General features: G+C 45.4%; 1 protein-coding gene across 4 annotated transcripts in view; it reads left to right on the plus strand.

Annotated features, from left to right (window-relative positions):
- LOC138250333 (acetylserotonin O-methyltransferase-like) overlaps positions 1-23,038 on the plus strand; it is a 480,756-nt gene that overhangs the window by 100,240 nt on the left and 357,478 nt on the right. The gene's annotated exons all lie outside the window — the stretch shown is intronic.

The raw sequence follows: 23,038 nt of genomic DNA on the forward strand, positions 1-23,038 counted from the left end.
GATAATGCACCTGAGGAGGTGTTAGGACCAAAGTGTATTGGCCAGTTCGATGATTTGCTAAATCCTCTTTCTGTTTTGAAAACAGGGCAAAAAAACATAGTTATGTTGCAAACCTAGAGAAAACTTTAGTAAGTGTTTCATAATATAGCCTAGTAAGTGTCCCACAAATAATGTTTGCATTCGGAAGACAAGAGAGCACATTTAGTAAAGAAGTCTGGAAGAAGCCAAAAGTTTTGATTTTTGTATGATGCATTCTCAAAGAGGTAGACAATATTTGTGCACACAATACCATAGGCCACACATACTTACACAAATGTCGACAGAGCAAAACAACTAGGGATACACTAATGTTGAAGCCGCACCCGAATAATAACTGAACCTAATAATTCATGTACCCCAATTTTTACATTTGGAAATACGGATTTGATTCTCTTGTTGATCTATAGGTAAGAGACTACAATCCCCATCCGTGGATTATCAGTTTAGAAGAATTAAAGGGGAAATAAAACTTAAATCTCTAAGGGCCAAATGCAGGAAACATTTTCCTATGCAGAAATGCATATTGCATTTCAGAATCGCAAATAGGAAGGGGTGTTCCCTTCCTATTTGCGATTCGGAGTGGCATGCAATACCATTTGCAACCGCACATGCGGTCGCAAATGGTATCGCAGTTACCATCCACTTCAAGTGGATGGTAACCCACTCGCAAATTGGAAGGGGTCCCCATGGGACCCCTTCCCCTTTGCGAATGGACCCAAAACAATTTTTTCATGGCAGGTAGTGGTCCAAGGGACCACTACCTGCCCTGAAAAAAAACCGAAACTAAAGGTTTTTTTTTTTTTTTAAGTGCAGCTCGTTTTCCTTTAAGGAAAACGGGCTACACTTAAAAAAAAAAAAAACTGCTTTATTGATAAAGCAGTCACGAACATGGAGGTCTGCTGACGACAGCAGGCCTCCATGTTTGCGAGTGCCTAGACTCGCTATGGGGCCGCAATTTGCGACCCACCTCATTAATATTAATGAGGTAGGTCATTGCGACCCCATAGCGACTCGCAGACGGTGTCTGAGACACCGTTCTGCATACCAATTTGCGAGTTGCAAATTGCGAGTCGCAGGGACTCGCAATTTGCAAGTCGCAAATTGGCATTTTCCTACATCTGGCCCTTAGTGATTCAGTTCTAAATCAGTATAGGAAAAATTGTTGTATTATATAATTATTAATGGGAACAACTAAAGAATATGTAAATCTGCCAGAAAGGCTCAGTTACAGAAAAATGCAGTGAAACAGCATAACAAAATTTCTATTTAAGCATATAAAACTAAGGAGATTTTGATTGTAGGACTCATGAAGAGTACTGACAGCATTCTATAAGAGGAAGAAACCCTCACAATAATCAGACAGAGTCTCTGGAGGAACATGGAAATTCACAGATGAACCCTCAAAACCAGAGGTTTTTATACACATTTTACGCATACAAACAAAACCGCAGATTCAGCATGGCAAGATGATGGTTAGGTTGCATTGGAAAATCAACAACAGCAAATAAAGTTCCTATTATTGACACATTCCTTAAGGTAAGAGAAATCTACCACAACCTTCCTCAACAACTACACTTCAGGCATGTACAACTTAATATGAAACATTTGTCAAACAATAGCTCTTAGAATTATGTTCTCTTTCACACCTTCATCGGAACTTCCCGCCGAAATCCTTCAAATTGATACATTAGGTACACAATACAAAGCTTCATTCACACAGGGTTTGCATTCAGTTAGCCCGTTGACATCATAACATTTCTATGCTCCATGGAAACTGTGGGGAGAGATGATTTTCGGCAGGTTGCTGATTGGGAGGGGAGAAAGAGACGGGAGCAAAATGAACCACATTCATTTGAAAATAAATGGTGTCTCCATTGAAAATGTAGCATAACTATTTTGCCAAATAGCATATGTCTAAACCAAATAGTCATCAAGTTTCAAGTGAATTATTATTTATTCATCGGTTACGATTATATCATCACAAAAATTATTAATTTGCACAAATAAACTGTCATCCAAAATTAGACATTACAAAAAAAGTCCACATAAACACATTAACAGTCACATATTTACACACCCATCATACTCATATGCATCCATGTTCAAATACCAGGAGATATACAGCAACAGACCAGGTAATACACAGTAAACCATGCACATTTCCCAACAGGTGTTCATGCACAGTGACCACCAGTCTTACATGCATTCACCCCTTGACGCAGACCTTCAGACATGTAGCCACAATAACCCACATACCAACAAATACAAAGGCATCCATGCACATAGAACACACAAGCTCACAACCAAATGTACCACATACATATGGTATAGCACCACAACACACACATTCATTCAGACAACTCACAAAAAGGCACACTTACAAAGGTGGAGTTAGACTGAGGGATAGATAAATGACAAGACAGATGGATGGATGCCTAATTGATGCTGGGAAGATTTAAACATCATGTTTTTAATATTAGGCCATTTTCAGATGAGGTTATATTTGAGGAGCAACAACTGGTGGGATGTGGTCTCTTCTTGAAAAATACCATGTACGTTTTGTGATGGTAAGCTGCAGTTTCAATGCCCATCCAATCTTTGCACGCTTTTCAGTGAACATTGATATATAAATAACTAACACATTGGTATGCCAATTCTGTCCTTGTCTTCCTTAGCATATTCATACATGCACTACACTGTCATTCAGCACCTTCCTCTCTGGGACTTACATATGCCACAATTATTCTATCATCACAAGTGGGCACTTAATTCTTGTGGGCCAGGAGACAATAGTTATTGACTCATTCGGAATTAAGAGATTTGTAGGAACGCTACAATCTATCTGTTCACTTCCATCCCAAGAATTAGAATGCTGGGTAAAAGTCCAGGGCAAAATAGGAAAATACCAGGAGAACCAGACTTGCAACTACTAATTACCTCAGGAATGCATTATTTTGCAATAGGTCCTCAGTGTACAACTTGCTGTGGACCATATTTTGCCCACTTCCAGAGTTACCATTACCCCCATTATCATAAATCTAAGGAGGAAAGATTATATTTGCTGTTTCAATATTGTAGTATATTTGTTTACTCATACACTTATTTAGTTAATAATTGTTCTCAAGTTTGTTAATCATATTAGATAAAATGAATCAAACAATACAATTCCTAGAATGCCCCGATTTGTCAAATAATAACCCAGAGCAATAAACCTGGAAGTTCTAGTTGCACGCTGAACTTTATAAGCAATTATTTCCCAAATGCAGGTATAAAAGTTCATAGTGAACAAAAAAATGGTATTTACAGTTTAAATTCATTTTGCTTTCTTCTTCAAAAAGTGTGCTGTGCTCCACTAGAAGTAGTACGTCAGATCTTTTCTTTATTCATCAACAGCATGAAGGGTGAAGCAAATCAGTTTTTCCATCTCGTAACTGTAGGGTGCCTAGCCCACCACCTTTTGTCTTTTCATGCTTCCTAAGAAATCTCCAGGAAGTTGAGACTAAGGGAAGTACTGACTGTTCCTGAATTTGGTGTAAAATTCCCGCAGAGTATTCAGCATATTCATGGCATTTCTGCCAATACTACAGAACAGTATGCCATTTAGTGCCCATTTTATTGAAGAATTTCAGGTTTGCACAACTTCACAAGATAAAAAAAACATAGAGTTTGTAAAGCTCGCGACGTTTGTATACGTTTATTGACTTATCTAAAAAAGGAAACTTCTTAGATGCAATTCTGACTGTGCAAGGTAACAAACGAATTCACCTGCCAATGGCCCTGTTGGATCATGTTTACATATATTGAGAAATCATAAGGCAGCAAGTTAAAGGAGCGAATTCATGTGCTGCAAATTTTACTTTAAATATTCTTTATTGGAGTAATCAAAGAGGAAGTGTCAAATCAACACAAAACAACACTTCATTCTGTAGCTGCTCATCAGCAAAAATGTTTGTGAAAAAGGAGTCATCCTTTTCTATTTTGTACACATCCCAATGTCCAGGGTCTCTGTGCAACCTTAGAAAAATGAATTAGCCTTGCCATAAATGTACCAACACTGAAATATTAACAATGTGAAAACTCCATGAACATAAATCAACCACCCCCTAACCTGACTCTTTAGAGGAAAAGACATCAAGTGGGGTTGATTGTCACTTGGTACGTTCACCTTTCAATGGAAGGGGCTCGCCATGTGGGTTCATTAGCATAAAATGCAGTTCATTCTTGACCAATAGAAGATCCTCAAGCTGCTGTTGTGTTGTATAGCTGAGATTTGGGAAGACACCATGTCCCTCCACAGTTACACTCTGTTTAATAATTCATGCTATTCTGAGGGCTCTAGCCCCCAGATGAGTACAAGAAAGGCCTCTTGGTTGGCTATGTTGCCTTGACCACTGTGATCGGTCCTAAGCCATCATCCTTGAAGACCTTGGGCCTTATTATGACTTCGGTAGATGGAAAAGCCCGTCCGTCAAATTCCCGCAGTCAGGTTGCTGACAGAGTGGCCATGTTCCAGCGGGCACCAGTCCAAGTTTCCCACTGGGTCTGCGGGCGGAAACTTTGTTTATGCCCGCTGGCCCAGCGGGAAACAGCCCACAACATTGACACGGCTCATAATTGAGTCGGCTGTAATGCTATGGCGCATAGGCTGGGATGGGATATCTGTCACTGTTGTGACAGAGTAACCAGTCACCTGAGATCTAAATCAGGTCCTATGTCGTGACATATTGGTTATACCTCTCTTCAGGAGCAATGGAATCCCAAAATCCCAAAGACCCTTTTATGGGGAGACCCTCAAAGAATTGCCTAGAAGCTCACATTACAACCCCTTCCATCCATCTGCATCTCTAAACCTCTCATTCCATCTCTTGTAATACTCCCTCAACATTAACAATCTGTTGATCTGTCAGTCCAGTAGCCAGCCTCAAATTAATTACTGGCTACCTGCCAATTCAGCTCTTCATTAATCCATTCCATTGTAGTAACTGTAACTTCTATCAGCTGGGTTGTATTTGTGCCACCCTGCACAGACCACATACTAACCTACCTACGGATGTGATGGGCTCCCACAAATGACGTTCCTTTAATATGGTAGGTATGATGGTAATATGATGAAGTATAAAACTGACTCCCGAGTTCTAGGAGTGTTACTAAATTATCACTTGAACCACTTTGCATTTGATCCATGTAGGCCAAATGACAAAAGTTATGCAGCGGATAGGTGAGTGGTGTTCTGGCTCCCAGTACCAACTCTGACACCCTGTAAAGAGGACCGCCACATTCGCGTTGACGGTCAGAACGCCGAACTCCATGTGGTAAAAGATGAAAAATTTCTATCAAAACCGAAAAGTTTTGCAGTCAATAGATTTTACATTGGCAGGCTGGTGCAGTTTTCTTTTAATTCTTGCAAGCAATTTCCACAAAAGAAAAAATATGCTGCCTCCTAAACATGAATGCCATATGCTAGCAATAAACACTTAGGGCCATATTTATACTTTTTCGACGCACAACTGCGCTAACGCAGTTGTGCGTCAAAAAGTTTAACGCTGGCTAACGCCATTCTGAAGCGCCATGGGGCGCCGTATTTATTCAATGACGTTAGCCAGCGTTAGCCGGCGGAGCTGCCTGGTGTGCGTCAAAAAAAATGACTTACACCAGGCAGCACCGGCGTAGGGGAATATGGAGCTTGGGCGTCAAAAAATGGGGCAACTCAGGCTGAGGCAAAATTTTCGCCTCAACCCGAATTGCGCCGTTTTTTTGGACTCCCAACCCCCATTGAAATGACTCCTGTCTTAGCACAGACAGGTGTCATGCCCCCTTGCCCAATGGCCATGCCCAGGGTACTTATGTCCCCTGGGCATGGTCATTGGGCATAGTGGCATGTAGGGGGGCAAAAATCAGGCCCCCCTATGCCACAAAAAATATTTTTAAAAAATACTTACCTGAACTTACCTTAAGTTCCCTGGGATGGGTCCCTCCATCCTTGGGCGTCCTCCTGGGGTGGGCAAGGGTGGCAGGGGGTGTCCCTGGGGGCATGGGAGGGCACCTCTGGGCTCCTTCCGAGCCCACAGGTCCCTTAACGCCTGCCCTGAGCAGGCGTTAAAAAATGACGCTAACGAGGGTAGACGTCATTTTTTTTGACCCGCCCACTCCCGGGCGTAATTTTTGCCCGGGAGTATAAATACGACGCACATGCTTCGGAGTCATTTTTTAGTAGGGAAGGCCTCCCTTGCATATCATTAACGCAAGGAAGGTGTCCACGCTAAAAAATTACGCAAACTCCAAGATCTTTGGCGCTCGACGCGTCTAACGCCAAAGTATAAATATGGAGTTAGTTTTGTGTCGGATTTGCGTCAAAAACAACAACGCAAATCCGGCGCAAACAGAGTATAAATATGCCCCTTAGGGCCTCACTTCGGGTATGGAGGTCTTTTGGGAAGACCGCCGTGGTGGCGGCCGCAAAAAAAGACCACCATGTTGGTGGTAATCGGACCGCCGTATTAAGAGTCACACTGTGAAGACTGCCAAAATTCATCCAAAAATCCAAAACCTCCAGGAGACTGAAGGGTGGGAAAGAGGCAGTCCCACCAACAGCACCACCAGCCTAACACAAATCCATCTACCAGATTACAAGCCACAAATCACCACAGCAGTTCTTCCATGGTGGAAAACCATTGGGCTGCAAACTGCTGCAATCAGAACTCACATCAGTCAGAGCACCACACCACATTGGATAGTTTGAATACCCCCCACCTGACACACATCCACACATCCGACTCACCTACTCATAGCACTATATAACATACCCCTACACAACCCACAATCCTTTGCAACAATGATGCCATACAGATAACTAACACAACATACGCATCACTAGCACACAAAATTTGTTACAACTGTCTCACCCTCACAACGGCGCCCCCCTCACGTCACCAATTACCCAACACTGCACCCTTACTCTCACAACACCCCTACACACCTTCTAAACAACCACTACCAGGTCCCCACAAAAACACCCACGTTTCACTGACAACGAGTTGAGGGTCATGGTGGATGACATTGTCAGGATAGAGCCACAACTGTTTGGAGCACAGGTCCAACAAACAGCGACTGCCAGAAAAATGGAACTGTGGCAAAGGATAGTTGACAGGATTAGTTCAGTAGGTAGCCATCCATTCACAAGCGAGGACATCTGGAAGAGGTGAAACGACCTATTGGGGAAGGTGTGTTCCATGGCATCACACCACCAGAGAGGCATGCAGACGACTGATGGTGGGCCCCCACCTCCTCCCCCACAGTTTGCAACATGGGAGAAGAAGCTCATGAACATATTGCACACTGAGGGCCTGACTGGAATAGCTGAGGGACTGGAGTCTGGTAAGTACCCCTAACAGTCATGTAACACATCTGTATTGTCCTGCATGCTTTCTCACCACACTAATACTCCCTAGATAACTAAATACCCAACTGCACCTCCCACCTAATCATCTAATGCCCCTCTCCTGCATGCCACCACCCCACTCAGCCCAACTGCCCTCACAACCCTTGGCAATGACACGTTAACTACTGGCTAATCATATCACTACGACTCTCAGAATGCACTAACCCTTTATTGTGAAAACCTGGAATATACACAACACATCACATGTGATGCATATACAACTAAAGTACTAGCTACACCATCTAGATCGTTCCAGTGAGGACCAGTACATGGCAATGACTGCAATGCAGTGGCACACTCGCAATAGCAAACAAAGCAAAAGACAGCTACAGCTGAGTGTCAATTCTTAATGGCAACAGATCAAATATCCCAAGCCAGAAATAGACTGACCTGGGTTGGAAAGTAAGATGGCTGAGTCGATGTACATGCACAACATCTAGATACGGGACTATTACTTTTGCATACTCACATACTGTGTTCCCACCATTGTGCATTGTTCAGCTTTAATGTGTGACATCTAGCAAGCCTCACCATTCACTAGCTAACAGAGGTGAACAGTCATGTCAATTATCAGACAGAACCAGAACTCATCTGCAGTGCAAACTGTACCAAACTTGTATGACAGATCCCAAAATGGAGTATGAACATTAAATCACAGAGTTGTATGTACAACAAAGGTATGCTGTGTAGCATCTGTCAATGTCATTGCAGGGAATCATGTAAAGCCACTCTCTGCATCTCACAAAGAGGTAACCAATCACAAATTCTAACCTGAACTCTGTGTCTCACTCCCTCCACAGGTAACCCTGCCATTGCCATCATGTAGGGGAGACCTGAGACTGCCAGTCCCCCTCAGGACGAAGGCCCAAGTGAGGACAACATGCCTGGGTGTCTGGTGCATCCACATAACAAGCAATTATTTGCCCCCATGCCTGTTTCACAAGGACTGTTCAATCAATGGTGTGCCCCACAGTACAGGGACCTGAGTGGAACCTTGACATCCCTGACAATGAAGGACCTGCTACCATTGGGAGTGGGCACACTGTATCAGGGGCACATGCATCGGAGGTGGGTGTATGGGAGGGATGCTGTGGGCCTGAACATGGGGCCTCAAAGGGACTCCACTGACAAGGAAACCATTTTCCAAGTCCTGGGGGCATACCAAAGTTCCCAGAATAGGATGGGCCAACTTACACACATGTTGGGGGAAAGACAAAGGCTGCAGAGTGAATACCACCAGGAAGTCATGCAGCAGTGGCAGGCACATAATGCTTCCAAGACTACCATTGCAGGGGTGTTGAGGGACATCAATACCACCCTGATCGGTTCCTCCACATACCATCAGGCCCCTTCCACTAACAATGTTACATCTGTCCCATCTACAACTGTGGCAGCTAGTGGAATGGAGGCCCTGCTAGGGAAACCACATGGCTCTGAACCCTTCCCTCTGTAGCTAAAGAGTCCCTGCAAATGTGGACCTCCACTCAGACATCCGGCTGGAGCAGATGCCAAGACCAAACCCACTGCCAGGTAGTGAACCTCTCCTGATTTGTTACCCTTGTGTGCCACTGAGACACCATGTAGACTGTCCTGAGATATGACTCAATTTTCCCATGGTACAAGGACACTGGACCTGTGTAACCAACTGGTGAAGCAGCTACTCTAATTAATTCATCTACCACGACCTCACTCATTACCTTAATATTCATTTGAGTACTTTTATTTTGACCTTTTGTATTCTGATATGCACAATAAATCACAATTGAACACAGCTATTGAATATGTATCTTTTATAATACATCAACTATTGCCATGCTTGCCAACTGTGGCCTGGTCATGCAACCTGCATCGAACAGCCAGTGTAATAGTCATCAGACTAAGGCTTCCTCAGCAGGAGACACATGACAAAAGAAATGTCACAGGTCAGATGTCATAGAGGTTGAGCTCCAGGGCAACACCATAGAATAGTCAGTATTCCAATCTGCAAATAAAGCATGGCAGAGAGTAGTATCAGGGTGGAACGCATGTTCGCAGACAATGCACAAATACAGGCAATAGAAGCCATGCCCATGGTAAACCACCTACAAAGCAGGGTTCCCAGATTGGACCTATATATCACGAGGTACAGGCTCCTCACATCCTTGGCGTGGTCTCCCCTAACTTTTTGCCTCTGTTTCCCAGGTTTTTGATGTGTGCTGGACTCTGTTTTTGCTGTTTTTGTCACTCTGGGCACTTTACCACTGCTATCCAGTGCTAAAGTGCAAGTGCTCCTGTATAAAATGTGTATGTAATTGGCTTTCCATGTCTGGCATATTTGGTTTACTGGTAAGTCCCTCCCTAGTACAGTGCACTAGAGATACCCAGGGCCTGTAAATCAAATGCCAATAGTGGACCTGCAGCACTGGTTGTGCCACCCACATTAGTAGCTCTGTAAACATGGCTCAGACCTGCCACCGCAGTGTCTGTTTGTGCAGTTTTAAACTAACAATTTGCCAGGCCTAAACCTTCCCTTTTCTTACACGTAAGACATCCCTAAGGTAGGCTCTAGGTAGCCCCATGGGCAGGGTGCAGTGTATGTTTAAGGTAGGAAATATACTAATGTGTTTTTAGATGTCCTGACAGTGAAATACTGCCAAATTCGGTTTTCACTGTTGCAAGGCCTATCTCTCTCATAGGTTATCATGGGGGCTAACTTTAAATATGATTAAAGCGTAGATTCCCTTTGGTAGCAGATAGACATGTGGAGTTTGGGGTCTCTGAGCTCACAACTTAAAATACATCTTTTAGTAAAGTTGGTTTTAAGATTGTGTGTTTGAAAATGCCACTTTTACAGAGTGGGCATTTTCTTGCTTAAACCATTCTGTGACTCTGGCTGTTTGTGGATTCCGTGTCTGGGTCAGTTTGACAGTTGGGCTGTTTGCACCTCTCTCTAGATAGTGACACAAAGGGAGCTGGGGTGTAGCCTGCATATCCTGATGAGCCACCTGTGCTAGGAGGGAGGGGAGGAGTCGTCCCTCACACCTGTGAGGTGCCTGCCCTCACACAATTCAGTCTCCAACCCCCTGGTGTGTGTCTGGGACTGGCCTGGGGAAGGCAGGATTTGAAAACAAGAGATAATTTCCTTTGAAGTAAGCCAACTTCAAAGACAAAACTGGGTATAAGAAGGGCACCCAAAAACACATACTTTAGATCACTTCTGGACATCAAGAGAAACCTCCGCCTGGAGAAGAGATGAAGAGCTGAGGAGAAGTGCTGCCCTGCCTGAGACTGCGCTTTGTGGAGCTATCCTGCAGTTGCTGCTTCTGCCTGTGCAAAAGGACAAAGACTGGACTTTGTTGTGCATTCCTGCTTGTGAAGAAATCTCTGTGGCCTTGACAGGTGAAGCTGGCAGACCAAGATTGAAAATCCACGCACAGACCGCAGTGCGGGGAAAATATTGACGCACCTTTTGAGACTCGGCTGAAAAATGACGAGCTGCTGGCTTTGTGGCAGAAATTGACACTCCACCTGCATCGCAGCTGGAAGATTGACACACGCAGCTGGAGAAATGACACGCAACACCCGCTGATGGAGGCTGATAAAGTCGCAACCCACATTGCGCGGTTTTGGTGATACCGTGCGGCAGGATTTTCGACGCAAACCTTGCTGGGTGCGGAAAAATGACGAAATTTATGCAACATCTGCCCAGACCCGAGTGCGGCCCTGATCGACGTATCGCTCCCCTGGGGGGAGGAAGAACGACTCACGCCTGACCTGATGAGAGAAGGAGAAACAACGCTTGGTCTCGCTTACGGGTGAGAAATCAGCACATCGCTAGCCTTTTTCGGCGCACACTCCGCCGTGCATGTTATTTTGACGCTACCCAGGTACTTTTCAACGCTAACAGTGTTTTTCCTGGTTACTAAATGTTTTAAGACTCTTTTTCTGTTAAATTATTAACTTGACTTGTGAATGTTGGATTTTTGTCATTTTGGTCTTGTTTTACTGTGTGTGTGTTGGTACAAATACTTTACACCTAGACTCTGAAGTTGAGCCAGCCTGCTTGTGCCAAGCTACCAAGGGGGTGAGCGGGGGTTAATGGAGGGTGATTCTCCTTTACCTTGACTAGTGTGAGGGTCCTTGCTTGGAGAGGGGGTAACCTGACTGCCGACCAAATATCCCATTTCTAACACATACCATAGCTACATGAGCACATATCCCATGGAACACACATAGAAAATTGCTGAGGAACCGAGTACATTAACCATACACTGACATAGGCCCCATACCTGTAGGGATGTTACTAACCTTTGTCACTATAAAATTACCTGCACCTTGGACAGTAACGTCAGAATACAAACACAGCCAGGTCCCATGGTCATCACAAAGTACCCACCCGTTGTGTAGCCAGAGGCCATGATCCAATCATCACACATGGGTCACAAACTTCAACTAACACATAATACACCATTTCACATCCCCTCAACCCCACAGGCAATAGGAAAGGATGAAGCAGTCAGAACCCCACTTGTATGAAGGTGGTACAAACAAGGTACCATCCCACTGTAACCACACCAGTTTTACCAGATTTCTGTCATGCACACCTCTCATGTCTGTCAGCAATTATCATTCGTTACTGGCAATGAAAAACTCAAGTCATAGGTTGCAGAGAAAAACACAAAATAGCAATTTTAGTGAGTGGAAGGAAAAGAGGATAGGAGAATGCAAGAAACATACCTTAATACTGAGTTGTCCATTACAGAAGTGTATGTTCGGATCAGCTGTAACAATACATGATAGAGCAGATCATTTTGTACTGTACACAGAACATTTCTTTCAGCCACACGTATACATAGGCACTGGAGCACATTACACCCCCACTGATGAATCAAGTCAGGAGGTGTAATGTTAGCCATCTACTTCAAGTTGTGCACATTCAACACTTCAAAAGGTCCTGTTTCACATACCTGTATGTCGGTGGAAGTACTGATTGATGAGATCCATCCTAGAGTCACCTGCTCCTTCTTACTCTGGCTCTTCATCACTTGCCATATCAGCATTTCCAGCCATTGGTCCAGCTGCCTCCCCCTCATCTGCTGTCAATGGTATCTGACGTCTCAGTGCTAAATTGTGGAACATGCAGCAAGCAACGCTTATTTGGCATACCTTTTGGGACAAGTAGAGATGGGCTCCTCCAGATCAGTCCAGGCACCTGAATCTTGCCTTCAGAAGCCTGAATGTTCACTCATTTGCATTGCCTTGTCCTCCCGTGGGCCTCATTATAACCGATTCCACTGGCATGGCTGGGTACCTCACTGGTGTCAACAGCCAAGGATGGTTTGGATAGCCTGAGTTATCTATGAACACAATGGTAGAACAACTCATAAATAGGTCCTGCGACTGGCTATATTGTGATAACAGATGGCATAACACACAAACACACACTACAATGCAAACTTACCAAGCAGCTAGGCCCGCTCTGTTTGTAGTCGTGCCATCAGATGTGGGACTTAGCTATTTCGCATGATGTGGGAATCATGCACAGATCAGGAAACTTGGATGTGACTTGTGAGATGTACTAGTCTGCCAGACACACCACCTATACGTTGATTGAGTGGTAGTTCTTCCTGTTCCTATACACCTGTTCATTGGCACTGGGAGGTACCAAGGCTACATGGGTGCCATAATGGCTCCTACCACATGAGGAATGTGTCCCATCTCATAAAAGTCTGCCTTCACATAGGCCAAATCTGCTCATTCGGGAAACCTTATGTAGCTGTCTAGGTGTTTCAACAATGCACACAGTACATCATTCAACACCAGACTGAACATGGGCCTAGACATCCCTGTTGTTAAGGCACAAGTATTCTGAAATGACTCCGTGACCAGGAAGTGTAGCACTGACAATATTTTAACGATGGGAGGTATGCCGTAGGGATTGCGAATGGCAGGCATCAGATCTGGCTCCACCTGTGTACAAAATCCCTGATGGTATGACGATTCACACAATATGTCTGTATGACATGCTTTTCCTCCATGATTTCCAGGTCTACTAGTGGACGCTACTCTGGTGGTTGTCTCACTCTGCTCATGGCAGGATAACTATGTTGAGAACAGAGGATATACTCTGAGTTATGCAGTATGCACACATCATTAACACATTGTATATTACCTGACAACTAACATCTGTAGAGGATCTTCAGCACTTTTGACATATACAGTACAGCCCATAGCTATGCACATAGTTCACCCTCATTACTGAACATTGGCTAACATGTAAAAGAGATTGTACATATGAAACTAATGTTATTGTACATGTGTGTAAGACTTAGCTGTCCTGCACTAATCACACATTTGTTTTGGATTCTACCAAAATCTGCCCGTGGCCTATGTACCTCAGTGTAGCTTTACATAAATCTCACCATATACACTCCCTCAACACGTCATTGTGTTAAAATTGGCACAATGTGTTGGGCAACCATGATAGCACTACATATGTATGCAGCATTTTGGGGGAGTAAGTGACTGACTCAGATAATTAGGCACATCCATCGATTACATGTGCTCAAAATGGCAGGTGCCTGACCTACCGTAGTAGTTAGTTGGAAGTGACCTAAGTTTGCAGGTGGAAGTCATCATGGTGGTAGGAGGTCGCAACCGCCATGCAACCTGCCATTGGTTAATATTGCTGACTTTGGCTGACTTTGGCCAATGGCCATGACTGCCGGCGGTGACGTTTCTGTGTGTGGCAGCTGTGACTACAATTTTCTGCAGTATTGCTCACTTGACTCCTGACACTGTTGCCAGGACGACCTCTATGACGTGAGCTGCTGTGTACTGCCTCTGGGAGCCATCTTGCCACATCCTGCAGGTGATAGGGCCCCTGCCGTCACCCCCAAAGAGCTAAAGAAGCTAGTGGAGGAGGTCCTACCCCTATATGAACAGCTATATGGGACACCAGAGGAGCAGGTGAATCCAGGTGAATCCAATGCCCTAGCCATGTGTGGTAGTTGTTGTTTGTGACACTGCATCGAGCATGTGAACTTATGAGGTTGTAGGTGCATGCAGATGGCATAATTTGAAGGCGTGTGAGCTGAGAGGATGGGTATGTGTCCCTACGTGCTGTGACTGATGTGTACTGACCACTCCTATTGGTATGGTGCATGTTTACATGACTTTCTACTTTTGTCTGTGTCATCCATGCAGGTCAACGACCATCAGAAGAAGGAAGTTTGGCGTGCCATCGCCAATCAAGTGCGGACCCTGGGGGTCCACAGCCGGCAGAGCACCCATTGCAGAAAGCGGTGGGAGGACATGAGACACTGGGTCCACAAGACTGCTGAGGCCCTGCTGGGGGTGCCCTCCCAAATAGTGAAGGGTGCCTGTTGGACCCTGACCCCCCTAATGGCCCATATTTTGGCAGTGGCCTACCCTGAGGTGGATGGGCATTTGAGAGCAGCACAGCAGCCACAAGGGGGTAAGTACTGACTTCATCCTTGCACTTGGCTATGGTAGTATAGTGTTTGTTGTCATACTTTAGTAGCTGTGACAATGTAGTAGGTGCTACATGTATGTAGAGTAGTGGGAATACATAGTACTCACATTGCCTGACTAATAGATGGAGATCTGGCTTTAGAGTTGGCCATGTGTACGTTGAGATCACCTGTGTCAAGGTATATCTATGACTACTTGTGGAGATGCACAAATGACATTGCCACATGAATGACTCAGCCATATATATGGATGTAAGCTGCTGTGTCATCCTACCCATTGAGTATTTATAGGTCTCCATATCAGAATATGTGAATATATAGCTCTAAGGAGTCAGACTACTCCCATCTGTGTAGATCACCTGTATTTGGTACTGAGTGTGTGGCATATTTGGTACAGGGGCTAGTTACCTTTTGTCCTGGTACAGATATTGACTCCATGTGAGGATAGCATCTCAATCAGTCAACAGATGTGGCCACTATAGGACTGTACATATGGGTTTGTAGAGGTATCCCCATTGTCCCTTGATATTCATACTATGGGGTATGCGAAGTTTGTAACAGTAGGACATCCAACTATTGGTGTCAGATTTTGTCTATTTGCCCTTACTATGCATTTCCATGCCATTGACATGTGGGCAAATCACTTTTGTCCCAATGGCTTTTTTGTAGAGGAGGTAAGTGGCTAGGCTGCCCTACCCTTTGACAATATGCAATGTCCATGCCATATGTGTCAATGCCCTACCAATAAGAGTGCAACACATGGTAGTAGCTGCCTACATCATGTCACAATGGTTACTTGGGGGCAAATCTTATAGAGTGGGACAATCATTCCTACCCTTAGCCTAGCTGATTTGGGCAGTTTGGACAGGGATTGGTAGTGTCTCACCTCATAATTCAAGATGTAATGGTTTAGCTGTACTACTATTTCTCATACAGGTGTTGTTGTGGGATATGTTGTCAGTACAATGGCACATATGTAGGTCCACGTGTACATCATGTGTACATGTCCTTTCAGTGGGATATGTGTGTTGTCTGGACTTAGGTACAGGTAATCACATGTAAGGAATGGTGTGAGTGATGTTGGTTTACTCATGTTGTCATTTAGTGGAACTGTATCTGGATGTTAGGTGGAATGTTATGTGCCCTATAATGATTATGTTGACTGGCATTTGTTCAGTTGTTCTTACCGAGCTCTCTGCGATTGTCAGTGGATGTCTCATGTGTGCTATGAAGGCCAATATAGCTGTACATGCATGTATGATGTGATGTGGTGAATCTATGTATAGTGACTGCAGCTAGTCCACTGGGATTTGGTACATGTAGTGACATGGCTATTCTCCAGACATGGATTCTAAACATTAGGTGACACCTGTATGGGACTGCCACTTGTTGTGGCTTCATCAGAGATTGTATCCGTTATGGCACATACGTACAGAGGGTTCAGCTAGGCATGTAATTGGAATGGCAGGTGCTGTGGCATCTGTGAATAGAGTTGTCTTTACTTGCATGGGACATTACTTATGGACATTGTTAGAAATGGGGTCTTTGGTTGGCAGTCAGGTTACCCCTGTCCAAGCAAGGACCCTCACTCTAGTCAGGGTAAAAGAGAGTCACCCTCAGCTAACCCCTGCTCACCCCCTGGGTAGCTTGGCAGGAGCAGTGGGCTTAATTTCAGAGTGCTAGGTGTAAAGTATTTGTACCAACACACACAGTAACTTAATGAAAGCACTACAAAATAACACAACACAGGTTTAGAAAAATAGAACATATTTATCTAAACAAAACAAGACCAAAACAACATAAATCCACTCTAGACAAGTCAAGTTATCAATTAAAAACCCAAAAGATTCTTCATGTAATTTTAAACACAACGCTAATGCTGTTAGCATGGAAATGTACCTGGGTGCGTCAAAAATAACCCCACACAGGCGAGTCTGCATCAAAAAGGGCTTGCAATGCGTCTATATCACTCACGAGCGTGGCTGTGCGTCGTTTCTCCTTCAGTCGTGCATCGTTTCTTCGCTCCGCAGGAGAGCAATGCGTCGGTTCGAACCGCACTCTTGGGTCCAGGCAGGCCTTGTGTCGTTTTTGCATGCCCAGCAATGTTTGCGTCAGAAATCCTGCCGCACGATCTGAAAACCACACAGCGCGGGCTGCGATCTCACCAGCCTCCTTCAGCGATGCTGCGTGTCGTTTCTCCAGCCGCGGGTGATGATCTTTGGTTCGCGTTGCAGGCCAGCGTAATTTTTCAGCCGCGAAGCCGGCGGCGTGTCGATTTTTCAGGCGCAGATTGTAGTTGCGTCGATCTTTTCCCCGCATGGCAGTCGGTGTGTGGATTTCTCACTTTTGGCCTGCCAGCTTCTCCTTTCAGGGTCCCAGGAACTGTATGGGCACCACTTGGCAGAGTGGGAGTCTTAACAGAGGCTCCAGGTGCTGGCAGAGGGAAGTGTTTACTGTCCCTGAGACTTCAAACAACAGGAGGCAAGCTCTAAATAAAGCCCTTGGAGAGTTCTTCACAAGAAGGAAGGCAACACAAAGTCCAGTCTTTGTCCTCTAACACAGGCAGAAGCAGCAACTGCAGGAATGCTCCACAAAGCACAGTCACAGGCAGGGCAGCTCTTCTTCCTCAGCTCTTCAGCTCTTCTCCAGGCAAAGGTTCCTCTTGGTTTCCAAAAGTGTTCTAAACTCTGTAGTTTGTGGTGCCCTTCTTATATCCATTTTGCCTTTTGAAGTAGGCTTCCTTCAAAGAAAAGTCTCTCTTGTTTGTGAAATCCTGCCTTGCCCAGGCCAGGCCCCAGACACACACCAGGGGGTTGGAAACTACATTGTGCGACTCAGGCACAGCCCTGTCAGGTGTGAGTGACCACTTCTTCCCTCCCTCCTTGCACAGATGACACATCAGGAAATGCAGACTACACCCCAGATCCCTTTGTGTTACTGTCTAGTGAGAGGAGCAAACAGCCCAACTGTCAAACTGACCCAGACAGGGTAACCACAAACAGGCAGAGTCACAAAAATGGTTTAAGCAATAAAAATGCCCACTTTCTAAAAGTCGCATTTTCAAACACACAATCTTAAAATCCACTTTTACTAAAAGATGTATTTTTAAATTGTGAGCTCAGAGACCCCAAACTCCACATGTCTTTCTGCTCCCAAAGGGAATCTAAACTTTAATCATATTTAAAGGTAGCCCCCATGTTAACCTACGAGAGGGACAGGCCTTGCAACAGTTAAAAACGAACTTGGCAGTATTCACTGCCAGGACATATAAAACACATTACTTTATGTCCTACCTTAACCATAGACTGCACCCTGCCCTTGGGGCTACCTAGGGCCTAACCTAGGGGTGCCTTACATGTGAGAAGAGGGAAGGTTTAGGCCTGGCAAGTGGGTACACTTGCCAAGTCGAATTTACAGTTTAAAACTGCACACACAGACACTGCAGTCGCAGGTCTGAACCATGTTTACAGAGCTACTAATGTGGGTGGCACAACCAGTGCTGCAGGCCCACTAGTAGCATTTGATTTACAGGCCCTGAGCACCTCTAGTGCACTGTACTAGAGACTTACTAGTAAATCAAATATGCCAATCATGGATTGTAGGAAGTTGGCCTGGCTTGTAGTGGATACCTTGGGTACTTACACCCTATACCAGATCCTGTTATCCCTTATTAGTGAAGTAGTAGTGTTCTAGCAGCTTAGACTGGTAGAGGTAGCTATAGTACAGCAACTTAGGCTGAACTAGGAGACATGCAAAGCTCATACAATACTACTTATAGTTCCACAGTACTTATACACAAGTAAAGACAAGACTCAGTGTTGCCAAAAATAAAGGTAGTTTATTTGGGTGACAGAGTACCAAAAATATGTTAGATGCAATACTCCTTCTGGAGGTAAGTATTATACACAATATATACACTAGACACCAAAATAAGGTAAATAATTAGACATAGGATAGTGCAAACAATAGGAAATGCTATAGAATGCAATGGAGAAAATAGGTCTAGGGGCAACACAAACCATATACAAAGAAAGTGGAATGCGAATCACGATTTCCCCCCTAGACAAGTGTAGTATCGCAGTAAAGGTAAGTAAATTACCCTACCTCAGAGCCCAGAAAAGCAGGAATAAAGTGCAGCAAGTTTCCATAAGACACACTACACCTCGTGATTGAGATTTTGCAGTAACCAACCACGTCTGCAAACAAAAAAGGTGGATTCCTAGACCTGAAGACCTGCAAAGGAAGGGGACCAAGTCCAGAAGTCGAAAGAAGTTCCAGGAAGGGCAGGAGCCCCTGCCAACCGAGAAGAGGGTGCAAAAGAAGAGTCCCCTGTTGAACGAAGACTGCAGTAATGCACCCTATGAAGATTCCAGCGGGTTGCTGCATGATGCAGAAGATGTCGCACAAAGTGAAGATGGATGCAGACATGATTTTGTGTTCGAAATCACCGACAAGCCTTGGTTACGACAAATATGCTTTTTGCATCAAAATGGCGCTTGATGGACCCAGGAGAAACCTGAAGGTCTCAACTCTGTGGGAGGAGGAAGAGGGGGCTCTCAGCACTTTAGAGACCCCTCAGGAAGCCAGACATCACCCACGGGAGTCCCAGGACATGGGGACAAAGGAGGTGTAAAACACAGTTGGTGCAGCACAACAAAGGAAGGTCCCACACTGCCGGAGAACAACTCAGTGAGTTGAGTGTCACAGGACGGAGTGCTGGGGACCTGGGCCAGGATGTGCATGAAAGAATTTAGCAAACAGTGCACAGATGCCTCAGGAGGTGAAGAAGACGCAGTACACAGGGGTACCATCGCTCTCAGGGAAGGCAAGGTCTTACCTCCTCCAAATTGCATCAGCAGGACCACAGGACAGTCTATGTCAATGGGGTCGACCCTCTCTGTCCTTAGGAGCACGCTCGTCCCTGTGAGAGGAGTCCAAGGGTACCGGTCGTCATCTTGGAAGGTGCCTGCTTGAGCAGGGTAGTGACTCCGTCACCCCAAGGGAGATTTCTTCGGTCCTTCTGGTGCAGGGTGAAGACAGGGTGTCCCCAGAGCGTGCACACTGTGGAAACTGTTGCAGTTGCTGGCTGGAGCTGAAGTTGTAGAGGAAAAGTGTCCCTTGTGGATACTTTGTTGCTGTTACAGCAGTTCCTGGAGCAGGCTGCAGTTGATCTGAGGTCAGAGGATGAAGTAGTATTTGCAGAGGATTCCTGAAGGAAACTTGCAAACAGAATCTGAAGCAAACCCACAGGAGAGACCCTAAATAGCCCTGAGAGGGGTATATGCTACTTTATCAGGTAAGGACCTATCAGAAGGGGTCTCTGATGTCACCTGCTGGCACTTGCCACTCAGAGCCCTCCAGAGTGCCCCCACGCCTTGCAAAGCAAGATGGCTCAAGTATGGGACACACTAGTGGAGCTCTGGGCACCACCCCTAGGGTGGTGATGGACAGGGGAGTGGTCACTCCCCTTTCCTTTGTCCAGTTTCGTGCCAGAGGAGGGGACAAGGGGTCCCTGAACCGGTGTATAGTGGCTTATGCAAGGAGGGCACCATCTGTGCCCTTCAAAGCATTTCGAGAGGCTGGGGGAGGCTACCCCTCCCCAGCCTGTAAGACCTATTACCAAAGGGAGAGGGTGTAACAACCTGCTCTCAGAGGAAATGCTTTGTTCTGCCTTCCTGGGACTGAGACGCTCAGACCCCAGGAGGGCAGAACCCTGTCTGTGAGTTGGCAGCAGCTGTAGCTGCAGTGCAAGCCTCAGAGAGCTGGTTTGCAAGTACTGGGTTTCCATAGTGGAGCCCCTGGATGCATGGAATTGGCTCCACAATACAAGATTGGGCATAGGGGGACAATTCCATGATCTTAGACAGGTTACATGGCCATATTCGGAGTTACCATTATGAAGCCACATGTAGGCATTGACCTATATGTAGTGCACGCATGTAATGGCGTCCTGCACTCACAAAGTCCTGGGAAATGGCCCTGAACTTTGTGGGGGCACCTTTGCTAGTGCAAGGGTGCCCTCACACTTAGTAACTTTGCACCTAACCTTCAGCCAGTGAAGGTTAGACATATAGGTGACTTATAAGTTACTTAAGTTCAGTGAAAATGGCTGTGAAATAGTGTGTGCACTATTTCACGCAGGCTGCAATGGCAGGCCTGTGGAAAGGTTTGTCTGAGCTCCCTATGGGTGGCAAAAGAAATGCTGCAGCCCATATGGATCTCCTGGAACCCCAATGCCCTGGGCACCTAGGCACCATATACTAGGGACTTATAAGGGAGGTCCAGTATGCCAAGTGAAATTGGTAAATGAATTCATTAGCCTACAGTGACAAATTTAAAAGCAGAAAGAGCATAAGCACTGAGGTTCTGGTTAGTAGGGACTCAGTGACACAGTCAAGCACTACTGACAACACATACATTAGGCAACAAACAATGAGCACTGGGGTCCTGGCTAGCAGGATCCCAGTGAGACAGAAAAAACACGCTGATATATAGGTTTTTATCTATAAGCACTGGGGTCTTGGCTAGCAGGATCCCAGTGACACAATAAAAACACACTGACACACACTCACAAACAGGCCAAAAGTAGGGGTAACAATGCTACAAAGAGGCTACTTTCTCACACAACCCACCCCCAACTGAAGGACAATAAGGCTATCCTTGGCCAGTTGAGACTTTATTGTCTAAGTGGTGATCAGTGGAGAGGAGATCTACAATAGAGTGGTTACTCCCTTTATCATCCACTATATGATTACTTCCCTGTGGGGATGTACACCACCCTGTTTGGAGATTTTTACCTAACCCACAGCGTGAATGTAAATTCTCAGAGTTCCTGTGAGCATGTTTTAAAGTTGGGCAGTGGGATTGGTCCACTGGGCCTATGTCCAATGCAGGAAGTGCTAGACAGGGATGCTGTCTCAATAAAGCCACAGCTGGGCAAAAACTTTGTCCATAGGGCTGTAAGAGAGAACAGGGTTGTTGTTTCTCTTGATTTGGAGCAGGGCAGGGCTGCTGTCCTATATGCTCCACACCAGGACAGGGCTGCTGTCCTAAGTGTTTAGAGGCAGTGCAAGACTGCTGCACTAAAGTTTCTCTGGGAGGGCTAGAGGGATGCTCCATATTTACTAAAACGGTGCAATTTTGCACATCTGGATTAGTAGTTCCACAGAGAGGTACTTTTACCTCTGGGAGTCCAGCTGTGATAGCTGATGGCTCCCTTGGTACAGGTTCCATAGCAGGAGAGGTTTCTCCCACCACAGGAATGGTATCCTCAGTGGCAGGGTGGGGAAGGGATACTTTGATACCCTTCTTACCTGTTGGTGGAGAGGGATCCTGAGATTTTAGGCCTTTTTTCTCTCCTTTGCTTTTTCATTTCACTAGAAACTAGAGAAAGCAATTCCTCAGGGATACCCAGCATAGATGCATGGGTCCTAAACTCTACCTCAGCCCAACTTGAGGCCTCTAAGTCATTCCCTAAGAGACAATCTACAGGTAAGCTAGGTAATACTACCACCTTCTTTGGACCAGTAACTCCACCCCAACTAAGTTGAACTACAGCTAAGGGGAGAGACTGAGTGGAGTTATTGACATTAGTAACTTGGTACTTCTGTCCAAGGAGGTGTTGTGCAGGTGACAACAGGTTTTCAGTCACCAAAGTGATACTGGCACCTGTGTCCCTGTAGGCCTTGGCCTCAACACCATTTATTAAGATTGACTGCCTGTACTTATCCATGTTAAGGGGACAAGCAGCCAAGGTGGCAAGGCCAATGCCACCAGGTGTGACAGAAACTGTCTCGGGACTGTCTACTCAGTTTCTATTATGGTACCAAAAGTGAACCCAACTACACCTTTAGTTTGACTATTGCCAGTAGTGCCACCACTATTACCACTACTGCTTGGTGCACTAGAGTCTGATGTCTTAGTGGTGTAAGGCTCAGGGGCTTTACCTGTGCAGGACTTATCCCCTGGCCAATGACCTTTACCTCTACACACATAGCACCAAGGCCTTTTCTGATTATGTGAAGAGTTTGAAGAAACGGAAGACGTTTTATCCCCACCCCTAGATGGGTGTGTTTGGGCCTGAAGAAAG

Source organism: Pleurodeles waltl, chromosome 8 (assembly GCF_031143425.1).
Source record: "Pleurodeles waltl isolate 20211129_DDA chromosome 8, aPleWal1.hap1.20221129, whole genome shotgun sequence".
In the NCBI taxonomy this organism is placed as follows: Eukaryota; Metazoa; Chordata; class Amphibia; order Caudata; family Salamandridae; genus Pleurodeles; species Pleurodeles waltl.